This window comes from Passer domesticus, chromosome 4 (genome assembly GCF_036417665.1).
Source record: "Passer domesticus isolate bPasDom1 chromosome 4, bPasDom1.hap1, whole genome shotgun sequence".
Lineage (NCBI taxonomy): Eukaryota > Metazoa > Chordata > Aves > Passeriformes > Passeridae > Passer > Passer domesticus.
Window position 1 is genome coordinate 67784282 of NC_087477.1, and position 12156 is coordinate 67796437.

Sequence of the window (12156 nt, forward strand, 5' to 3'; positions counted from 1 at the left end):
TGAGAAAATGGGGTCTGATACTGGGACTGGTTGAGAGCATGGAGAGTTCAGCCTGGACTCCTCTCAGTAGTGACCACTGATGGGACAAGTAGCAAGAAACACAGATTTAAACCTATGAAATTCCATTGTGCACTAGGATTTTTTTTTAATTGAGTGGGCTGTTACCACTAGCAAAAGTTGCCCAGGGATCTTATGAAGTTTCCATCCATGGAGATATTTGTAATCAATCTTGACACACTCCTGGACAGCCTGCATTAGCTGTCTTTTGACAGCAGAAGGTTTGGACTACATGGTCTCAAGAGGTGCCTACAAATCTAAATGACTGTCTGATTCTATAAATACAGATACTAGTAGGAATTACCATAGACATGCAATTGTTACTCAGAACAGTAATAGAGAACATAATTATTTTTTTAAAAATTAATATTTAAATATTCATTTGAATTATATATTGCTGTTAATGTTGTTCTCTAAAATCCAAAACTTTAAAATATTGTCCAAGCTTTTTTAGATTAAGGTATTAGAAAACTTGCACATGTATTCTATGTGTATGTGATTTCTCTGTTTAAATAATCTGAAGTCAATTGCAGGTATGAAAAAGTTACTTTAAAAAAAATAAAGAAAGAAAGACAAAATGAAAAGAAAGATGCTTACTTTTGTTAGCAAGGAGGAAAAATGACTGCAATGTTTTGCAAAACATATTGTAAGAAATATCTTCTGCTACAACTCATTTAATGCTATTACATGTGGAAAAGAGAACCATAGGCTGAAATCACCTTTATTCTTGTTTACAGAATGAACTATTTTAGTTGGTGTTGAAATAAGCATAACCAACTGCTGTGCCAACTATTACAGCAGTGAATTTGGCATATAGAGTTATTGCATGTGATATGTAATCTCACAAATTTCCAAACAAGCATTCTGGAAACAATTACAAGTGAGCAAGTAACCCTGAGCAAAGACCATTGAAGTTTTAAATTGCATTTTGGTCACCCACGACCATGTTAAAAAATGTTTCACAGAATTTTTATGCCTTGAGCAACAAAAAAGGCAGTTTTGGCTGTCTTTTCAAGTGAGAGTTTAATGTTTTGAATCATTAGGAAGCATTCACATTAGTCTCAAAAATAATTGTTTTGTTTATAGTCACTTGAGGCTATAGTCTCAATCAGACCTCAGCTGTGGTGGGCTAGGAGAACATACAATTCAGTATAAATACAGTTTGTTGATATATCACTGACAGAAGCATATGTTACACCATTAACTTACAAAACAAACATGCAAAATTGTTACCAAAGAGGGAAAAATTATATAACATTTTGAAAAGATATCTCAAGTTACTTTGAAAATAATATTATATGTATCATAAATGTATATTTAATTTTTTATATCCATGTAACTTAAAAATATTAATAAAATAATAAGTATTTAAACTATATATGTATTTGTCACAGAACCTATCCTAGTATTTTTTACTAGGGCTGGGCATATTCTTGGGAGGTCTAAAATGATGTCCATTCCTATTTATTCAACATGCAGTCCTTCAAATATATGCAAGGTTATCGGTTAAAAAAAAAAAAGCTTAAAAAATTCTTTGTTGTTTTGAGTACACATAGCTTCTCTCCTCTGTAGAAAGCGTTTGTCTCTTTTTTAAGCCGTCAGGCTCAAAAGACTGTTTTCATGGGAAATGTTGTGGGATTGTGATATAAAGAGTACCAAGAACTTTAAAGTTGAATCCCAGGGTATAGAAAGAATCTTGTGTGTTCCTACATAAATTGAACAACTAATAAGCAAACATTTGTTGTGTTGGCATCTTCAGCAGCACAGTACTGAAAGAAGCCTCTTTACAAAACTAGAGTATTATTTTTACTAACAATACTACTTTTAAATAAACCCACCAGTTCAGAAAAAAAAGCCTGAATAAACAAATTAAAAACACAATCTGGTAAAATGTAGTGTTGCATTAATTTTTCAAAAAATTTATTTATTGTATTGGTTCGTATATTGTTTCCCAGGTTATGTCTAATAGCTTCATAGTTCTGCTCAGGTTTCCTCTCTCTCCCCAGCAACCCTTGATCGCCCCATCTATCACCCTGCTCCCCTCCCTAATCTCCTCCCAGTTGTCAGATGTATCCCAGTTAGCCCCTCCCTGGTCCCTTGTCCGTCACCGGCGGCCACCCCTCTCCTTCCAGAAGCTTCCAAGTTAGCCGTCGTGTGATTGGTGCGAGGGCCAGGGCTCCTCCCCTGTTAACATCCGATTGGCCCTCCGCAACTGTTCATCATGTTTCCCCACCTAGTTGCTGTTTCCCTATTGGTTATATGTTCTAATATTTAAACCCATGTCAGGCTCTGTGTTATTGGAGTCTTTGCAGATGTCACCCCTGTCCTATAAACCTTTTGCAGTTGCCTGACGCTGTCCCGACTCTGCTTCTTTTCCTCTGGCGGGTTGCAGCTCTTCTACAATACCATCACCCTGCGGATCCTCTGCCCTAAGGCGAAGGCCTTAGGCGCTCTCCCTGGGAGTTCAGCTGGTCCCAAGGGGGAGTGCTCCTTGTGCTGCCGGCGGTGCTGGCCGAGCAAGCCTGGGCATCCATCGTTTAGAGGAAGCCAGTCGCCGCCGCTGCAGTAAAAGATCAAATGATACTACTGTCAAAGCCATAACAGGTAGAATGATTTTAAAAAAGAAATCCAATCTAAATCTTCTTATAGCCATTGGGTTCACTGTGAGTAGAACAAGGCAGCCAGTTGTGCTGTGGCATTTTCTAATGATGAAAATCTATATCTGAATTATGACTATCAATGTCTCCCTGTATGCATTCAGTAGTAGAGATGACCTTGGAGTGCTGTTGTAACTTATGCAGAAGGAAGGATTTCTTTTCTCTGTATGGATATTTTGGCTTTGGTAAAGTATGCAATTGATTTTGGTCTTAATAAATTTATGGCTGATTCCCATTAGAGGAACATTCAAAATACCCCTGGCTGTTCCCACTATGAAAACAAAGGCTAATATCAACCAAATTATATGATAACAATTCCCCAAAATTATTTCATTACCTTATAAATGGAATTAGTTTTTAATCTACCTTGTCTTGAAGAGGAAATGTAGTGTCTACATTCTGAGATGCATCAACAAATGAATGACTTTGGTTTTCTGACATTACACTTCAGTAAACATATCTTATCTATATTAGTATACCAAAATAGAAAACGGGAACACAAGAATGGAAAAGAACATGGGAATATCAAACCTAGTTCCTTTAGAGCAATCACTGGTAGCCACATTTACATTACATTATATTAATAGTTCACAATGACTCTAACACTAAATATTTCATCATCCATGCCTTACAGACAACAAAACATTTCCTAGAAATTTACAGCAAAGTCAAGTATATTGGTATAGCTGCTAATAGGCAGAGATGCTAAGTCCACCGTTCTATGGGTATTTAATATTCTGTTATGACTATAAACCAACAGACAGAAACACAAAGTGTGATACACTGTAAACAGATGGCATTAATTTGTTATTTTTAAATTTCACCTTTGTCTAGTAAAGAGTAGTCATAATAAATTTTCTCTCTGGTTTATGAAATCTTGTGGAGTGAACTACAAGTCAGAAGGGCTATCTGTTTTTAATGCAACAGTTGTGCTTATTTCTAAAACACTACTTTAAATCTATAGTGTATAACAAACATGACTGGGTCACAAAACTGTAATGCCATTCTTTGCAATGCCAACAAGCTTTTTCACAGTTCTCCTCTTTCCTTTCCCCCTTTCATCTTGTTTTCTTGATCTTGTTTCTGTATCATCAAGCCAAGGCTGTGGTTTCTGAATCTTAGGAGTACGAGAAGAAAGGAAACACTTACAGAACATTCAGATGATTCCCCTTCCACCATTATAACCCTGCCAAACTCATCATTCTGTTGCTTTTTATTTTAACCATTAGATGATACATTTGCAGCTAATTTGGTTTTTCAAGAACTAAAGGAAAGAGTTTGGAGTAAAAGGAGTCAGCTAGATAAACACAAAACAAAAATGAGATTGCTGAAGTAACATTTTCTAAAAAAAGTTTGCTTTTATCTGCTTGTCCTACATTCTAGACATTAAGAAGAGAAGATAATTTAGGAAGCTCTATGGCACTTATAGAAAGTTGCACCTTTCCTGAAATGCAATATCCTCACTGTCAGTTCTTGAACACTTGCCCACTGCTCACCCAAAGGTGACTAAGCAATAGAGAAATACTCCCTTGCAAAACAGTAAAGTCCTCTGTTCATCTCAGTGAGTGTAATGGTATAGAGGCCAGATGAGGAGACAGTTTGGCTTTTTTAAGAGCGTTGCTCTGCAAGATGAGCAGAAGTTTCTTGTCTTTTTCCATTCATTCAGCTCAGTGGAAAGAAGTCTCTTGGTGCTTAATTATCCAGAACTGACTGATGCTGCTGTATGTTGCCTGTGTTATTCTTGGCTGAAGGGAAGTCTCATTTAATCTTCTTTTTGGGACCTTTCCCATTTCTAGCTGTACAAGATAAGCAGTTGAGGGTCTGCTGAAGGACAAGGCTTCAGGATGCTCATTGTTCAGCAGCTGCTGTAAGCTGTTTGAAGTAAGGACATTCCTTTTCCTCTCATAATTTCTCTGTCATACATTTGGACCTTTTTATCAAGCAACACTTTTTACATCTAAGAATATTTATGAAGTAATAGTTCATCTTAATCATGCTGTACTTTAACCTCATTTAAGAAAATATCCCACAAGGCTTCTCACAACTATAGCAGAAACACTTGTGACAAATATTTCCTTCACTTCAGCAGTCACATACCAAAGGCAATAAACCACCTCGTCAGATCTGCATTTTTTCAGTTTATAATGTTTTTATTGTGAATTGTTGTGCAGAGAACATGCATCTTGGATGGAAGAGTAAGTGAAATGTAAATAACATAATTTCCTAAAGCATAAATTTGTTAATAAAACATAAGGAAGATGTTAAAACGCCCAAATTTTCCTACTTCTGTTTCTAGTCAAAGAATTGGTAGTTAAATGACCCCAGAAAACCAAAATGAAATGAAAAATTCTGTAGGACTAAAAGCTGTGTAAGATTTCATGGCTGCATACCCAGTCAAAAACTCAAAAGATTTTTGTAAGTTCACACAGAGGCAACTTGAATTGAAGTAGGTAAACATCTATGCTCCTGGTAGCTTCAAAGGACCTGGACTAGTGTGCCAGGGACAATGAGTTCCAGCCTGCTCAGTGAGGGAGGATGGGCCAGAAGGCAAGGGTGATCCACCAAAGCAATGCCCACTGCAAGAAGCATCTGAGCATGATGGGTAGAGAAGAGTGCCAGGCACGAGGTCCCACATTAGAAAGAGCAAGGTGAGAAACCAGGCTCAGGGTCTGTCCAGGAGAATCAGACAAGAATCAAATGTTAACATTTCACCTAGTATCACTAGGGATTTGAGGATTATATTGAGATGGTGTTGATTCAGCTGGAGTGGCAATTATATGCTCTTTATGACTATTTTCAAATTATTTGTTTTTCTTCTTAATGTAATGATACTATAATGTGAATCGTCTTTTAAATGTGGAGTTGCATATAAGTACCTAGAATAATTAATTTGAAACAGACTACATAAACTTCAGTTGAGAATATGCCATAAACATTATAAGGGAGAACTTGTATTCCTTACTAAATTGTATTGCTACTAAGCCACATGTATGTCACAACCTTATGTCAAACACTCTTCCTTGTCACAAGGTTAAGATCTTGCATTGTTTGGGTCGGGGCCTGCCAGTTCATTATATTCTGTTATTTCCAGCAGCATCTATTGAATGCTGCCATGGGTATCATGCATAAGAAATTTGGCCCTATTTGCAATATTATGTCTCATAAGTGCACACCAGATAAAAGACTTGGGACCCCTTTGTTTATCATTGCATGAAGTTATATTGGCTGACCTTCATCTCTTCATATCAGGGCTTCCTGGGACAAAGATCAATATAGTCTCTCATTAGTGGTTCAAGAAGGAGCAGATATATGAGTTCACATTGACCTTTATAAAGAATTTAAACTCAGGACAGCTCTCTGCCTTTGCTGCTTTCAATGAAAATACAGTGCAATACACCTTTTAGTTTTTTTGGAGTTTCTAACTGGAAATTCCAAACTGTCACATAACGTTGCAAATGCCAGACTAGAAAAAATCAAAATGAAGATAGTTTTCAAAACATTCCCAGCTTTATGCTCTTCTGCAGTGGACCATCTTGAGCGTGAGCTAAACATTCCCATGTAACCATATAACACAGTGTTTTAGTATCCAAAGTGGGTATCCTTCCATCAGCAACGGGTTTTGTTTTGATGTATAAAGTAAATGCCTAAGGAGTAGACTTTCTCCTGCTTCCATACTACTGAAGTGGTATAGAGCCCAAACAACAAAGCTTTATCAGTTCTCCTTGAATATGAACATATTTGGGCCCTTTTTGCTCCTACATAGTTCTAAAGGACTTTTCTGAGATAGTGCAAGATGTGTGTTGTCTGGAAGTTTGGAAATGAGTGAGAGTAAGTCTCCTGTTAGGCCTCAGGGAAGCAATGGACTCTGTTTGGTTGCAGGGATTTGGTGAATTAAGCATCTCTTTGAATCACAGTTTAAGTGCTACTTAGTGTTTCTCCACCACTGACTGTATGCTAAAAATACTCAAGTCTTGTGTAGCTATATTTTTAGCATTATTTGGATGGAGATAAATTTTTTATTGTAAAAATTAGTAGGCTGACCTAGTTAACAGAGACAAAGCTACATACATGAAAGATACTTCAGGAAGTTATCTGTGGATGTAGAAGTTATGGGTTTCTCAGAACAGGGTCAGCCATGATTAGCTGAAGTTATAAGTGGTATTTACAGTAGATATCCTCTTCAGCTTGGATGAAGATCATGTACTATTAAACTATATTCTCATTTACTAGCCTAACATATTAAACAGTGAATTCCAGATTATGATTATCATAATCAGTCTGTAACTCAAACTGTTTCAAAGTTATGAACACCAAGGTGGATTACCACATTTTCTCTAGAAAAAGTGTAGAAAAGCTGGAAATAAAAAGCTCAAAATCAGAGCCTGCCTCTAAAATAGTACAACATAGATCTGTGTTGACAGTACATAAGGAAATTAAATTTGGGCACTATCCTCTACCATAATATTTTCTCAGACTTAGATCCTCTCTTTGGCTTTACTTGCACAAAGTAAAATCATCCCTATGGCAGCAAAAAAGGAGAACTGAAAAGAAACAAAGTTTCTGAGTTTGCATGGTGAAATGGGGTAAAATCAAGGACAATTTTGGTCTGCAATTTTACTGTTCTTGTAGTCAAATTGCATATTTTGGGACAACTAAGCTCACAAGGTCATGAATCATTCCAGCAGTTCCTGAAAATTATAATGGAAATAAGACTTATATTAAAAAAACAAACCTCTTTTGCTTGCATTTTACTTACTAAGGCTTGTCATAAAAATGAAGGAACAGAAGTTCAATTAGTCACTTTAATCACTGTATATAAATGCAAAGTGATGCCAGATGTCAATTGCATTAGTCATTATTATTATGGTTTTTTAATGGTATTTTACTTTACTTTTCCTATCTAATTATGTTTTTACATGTTTTTATTCTTTTTACTGACAATGAATACCATGAATCTTGATCCTGCGCCTACAGGGATAGCAGGTGATTGTGGGTCTCTCCATTTCTCTCTCTCTCGGGAGCAGCTTGTGGATCCCGTGTGGATCCCCTTGCAGCAAAGCAATGCAATAAAAATAAGGAGGACTTAACACAGTCTTTCTCCTCTCCTGCCTTTCATCTTGTGGCAGAAAAGCCATGGTGCTTCAATTCATTCTACATAAATACTTGCAGGTCTAACTGGTATCAGTCGTGATCTATAAGCACACAGGCAGTCAATTTAAGATTATTAAAATGCAAGATTAGAGGCTGCATTTCTAATCAGTGCTCAGGAAAATTCCCAAACTGAAGCAAAATTCTGTGGACCTTAGTACAGTTGAAAATTTTCTACCTACTTGAAAAATTAGTGTGCTCACATAACCTGTTCAATATGAATGTTCACTGTCAGGTTTTTCCTCCATTAAGTACCTTTAATTTCGATTTGTTTTAAAATGGGAATGTATCCACTCTGACAAATTCTGGACATTTCCATGGACAAATAATTTTGTCATTTTATTATTTATGTTCATGGTTTGTCATAACAAAGCATTGCAGGATAAAATATGATCTGTCCTCCAATGTGTGTTTCCACTTTTTTCATTGCTCTGTCTAGATTTGCACTTTTTTTTTACCCACAGTAAACCCTGATGTTTCTTCTGTTCTGCAATAAGAGCATCTCTTAGAAACTGCTTTTCTGTCTTTTACTTGCAACCAAGTGTTCTTGCTAATTGCTGCTAAGTGCAGAATTTTCATAACTGAGTCATTAGATTCCTCTAGACTTTTTAATGTAACGGGCTGTCATCAAACAAATGATATGAGATTAAACAGTCACAAGGCTTATAATTGAGTAATCTAAAAAATGTTCAAAATGATTTAATACCTTATATCAAACGTCTGACATAGTGATAAGTGAGGTATGAGACCTATCAACAGGAAGAAAAGACATTAATTCATGACCAGTCAAATTACTGAGTGTCATTTAATATCCAATTAATCAAAGTTGTATCCTGGCACCTCAGTAAAATCTTACAACCTTCTCTTCACAGTCGATTAGTTTCTGCAAGTCTTTATTGGATGTGGTTTAAACAAAGTTTAACATTGATGTTTCTGTGAAGCAAATTACAGAGAAATTCACATCATTCACTTCTATCAGTCTTATGCACTACCTTGGAAATCTGCAGCCCTAAAGAAAGTGCAACAATTGAAGTGTTCCTGGTCTCTGCTCTACATCTTAGGTGACCATTGAAAGAATTGTTTCTTCCTTAATTTCCCCTCTCACGGAGACTGTTGTGCAAGACAATTTTCTGTTCCTATACACCCTGAGCTAATTTGGAATTAGTCTCTCTCTCACTTTGTATTGGACATATTTTCTGACATTTACATTTTATGTCATGTAAATTTTCCCCTGCTTATCAACATATTAAAAAAATTCCTACTTAAAACATAACCAAAACTTGTTAGAATTAATCAAAAACCTTTGATTACTCAGCCAGATCAATCTTAGTTTTTCAAGTTAGTTCATTAGTCAAGCCAGTTCATTCTTGTCTTGAGTAACACTATCTTTTGGTTTCAAAATATTTCTGCCATCCCATCCTTGAGCCAGCCTTACTAGACCACATATTTTAGCAAATATTTCATCAAAGTTATAAATTTTTATATGTCAATATACTAATTCTGTGCTATTACAGACAAATTAAAAAAATCTTTAAGTACATGCCCATCCTACTTCATTCTATGCCTTTTGGCTTTCTGCTTAACTTTTTTAGCCTATAGGTTCCTGTACATAGAGCTATACTTTCTGCACAGATCTGTAGATCTCTTATTACTTTTCTCTGTTCTTTCTTCCATATAGGTCTTTATTTCTACTCACCTGTGCTTGCTCAAAACTTCTCTGATCTTATGTTCAATGGAATTCTGAAATCCTTTATCAGGTGGACTGTTTTCTGCGACTAAAGAAACACATGATGTTTTCATATTTCCCAGTCATTGTAAATAAATTTTTGTTTTCTGCATTTGTCTTCTTTTTTCTCATTGGAAAAGTAAGTTCTGCACATCATTCACAACAGTGTTTTTAACATGTCTTGTACAGTGCTGCTCGTGGATTTCTTTGCCTGCCAATATTGACCTGATTTGGAAAGCCAGCTGCAGAAATAGCAGGATAATGTTTAGTAAAGAAATTCCTATCTGTTCTGACTTTTAATTGAAAGCTGATTTGGTTTCTTTAAGCAAACTCAATAGAATAACTCTCTTTTTTTGCTTTTTCAGTCAAAATAATTTCAAATACTCTCTTATGTTTTTGGGAAATTCCATTCTTTCCTTACTCTTTCATCATTCTTTTGACGGATCTACTTTTTTAAAAGTCTTTTTCTACTATCTTTTGCCATTCTAATCTCATTTTCACACATAGTATTTCCTCTCCTATACAGGTATTACGTAATGCCTGTAAATTGAGGCACACTAAAGAAATTTTGGAATGCGTGAAATGTTTTAGCTGTATAAAATTAAAATTTGTTTTGATAACTATTTAAAAATATAATAGTTTAATTTTAATTGCTGCTTATTTGATGATGCAATGCAAAGTATCATATATATGAGGTTGACAATTCAAAAAACCAAATAATCATATATTATTCCACCTTTTCTTTACAAATGTATCTCACAACTCTCTGTCACCCACAAATGTAAGTGTTTAAGATCAAGGGGTCTCATTAATTCATTGAATGATCATTATCACCGTGTATTTTTGCAATGCAGTGCATGTGTCTGCCTGGGAAGAAGCAGGTCCTTGGCATGTCCTCATCCCGTTTCTGCTCATTTTGCTGCTGTGTGAGCTCTCTTGTGAATCTGATGGTCCCAAATACCCACATCTCAGCCTGCTCTGGGAGGCTACTAAGGAGCAGTGACATTGAATGCCTTACAGAGAGAAACCTACCTCTGGCACTTGCCACATCCTTGCAACTGTGCTTTGTGTGAGCAATATAGAGGCAGAGAATAGAGGCAGATTGTTTCACAGGTTAAAGCACCAACAATGGTAATTAAACTTGTTAATACCTGTACTTCAGTAATTTCAATTCATATTTTAATGAACATAGAGAATTCAGAAATTATGTTCAGATATTTTTTGTGTTCTAACACTGAGTACTTAGGCTTCCCTTTGTATTTAATGGTAAGATGTGAGCCATATTACCCAGACTCCTCTGACACAGCGTTATTTATCAAATGCTAATTTATTAGTTCATACCAATCACAGAGTATAAGGCTTTAGGGGAAAAGATATACCAGACAATTATCAATGAAGCTTAACATGTACAAACTCATCTCTTTCTTAGTGTTGTTTATTCTTGTCTTAAACATGCTTTCAACTATGAGAGCTGAAAAGTCTGAATTCACTTTATCCACTTCATTTAAAAGAAAACAATTTCTAAATGAGTTACAGAAATCTGACAACCTAACAAAACATGCAATGAAGCAAGCATTACTGAAATGCTTGAGAGATTGTTTGACCAACGCAAAAGAAAAAAAGTGCAGTCATGCGCAAATGAGCAGAAGATAAGACGGATGTTGTATTGACCTCCCACTCACTGGAGTTTTGCTCCCAGTTTTGTTACATCTCTGCAGCTATTGGCAGTGCTCAGGTGGGAAGTCAGTGCCTCATTGTATCAGACCAGGTTCTGCCATGGTACACAGAATGAATAAGGTTAGAAGGGACTACAATGTGTCTTCTGGTCCAACCTCCCTGCTCTCACTTATTTGACATGTTTTGCAAGACTTCTGGCTTAAATAAACTGCCTCATTCTCCAGTGTAGCCGGGCCAGATGCTAGTCTCATACCCAAAAGGTGGGCATTGCTACCAGAGAATAGAGAAAGGATGTTTTCAGGACATCCTTATTAATCTCACAGCTCTGCTGTGGTAACGTTCAAGCAGCATCATGATGAAAACTCCACAAAAACCTTGTTAAATACTATGAAATTAAGAGCAAGGCAGACAACATACAAAATGAGATGTGGGTCATCATGAACAATGATGAACACAAAGAAAAGGGTAGATTTTAGCCTCCAGATGGTAGGAAAATGGGTAACAAACAAAACAAACTGGAATTCTTGTTGGCAAGAAAAATGTTACGTGAATGAAGCCAGTGAAATCAGCTGGGGGGGCTCATTCAGTTGTTATCCTAAAATCATGTAAGTTTTATAGAAAAAAATAGAACATACAGAGGGCATAACAGATGGCATTACTTACAACAGGCATCCTCTATTGTAAAACTATGAATAGTTTGGGTGGTTGGATCCTAGAATAATTGCAAATAAGCACACTCATGAAAATTCCCTGGAAAGGAAGATCTGTAGGAGTTTGTGACAGACCATACACTCATATGGAAACCATGATCTATTCATTGTCTGTCCAGACTGTGCAGAAAGAAAAAAATATAATGGAGGACTCACATTCAGAGAAATATTGAAGGTTTCA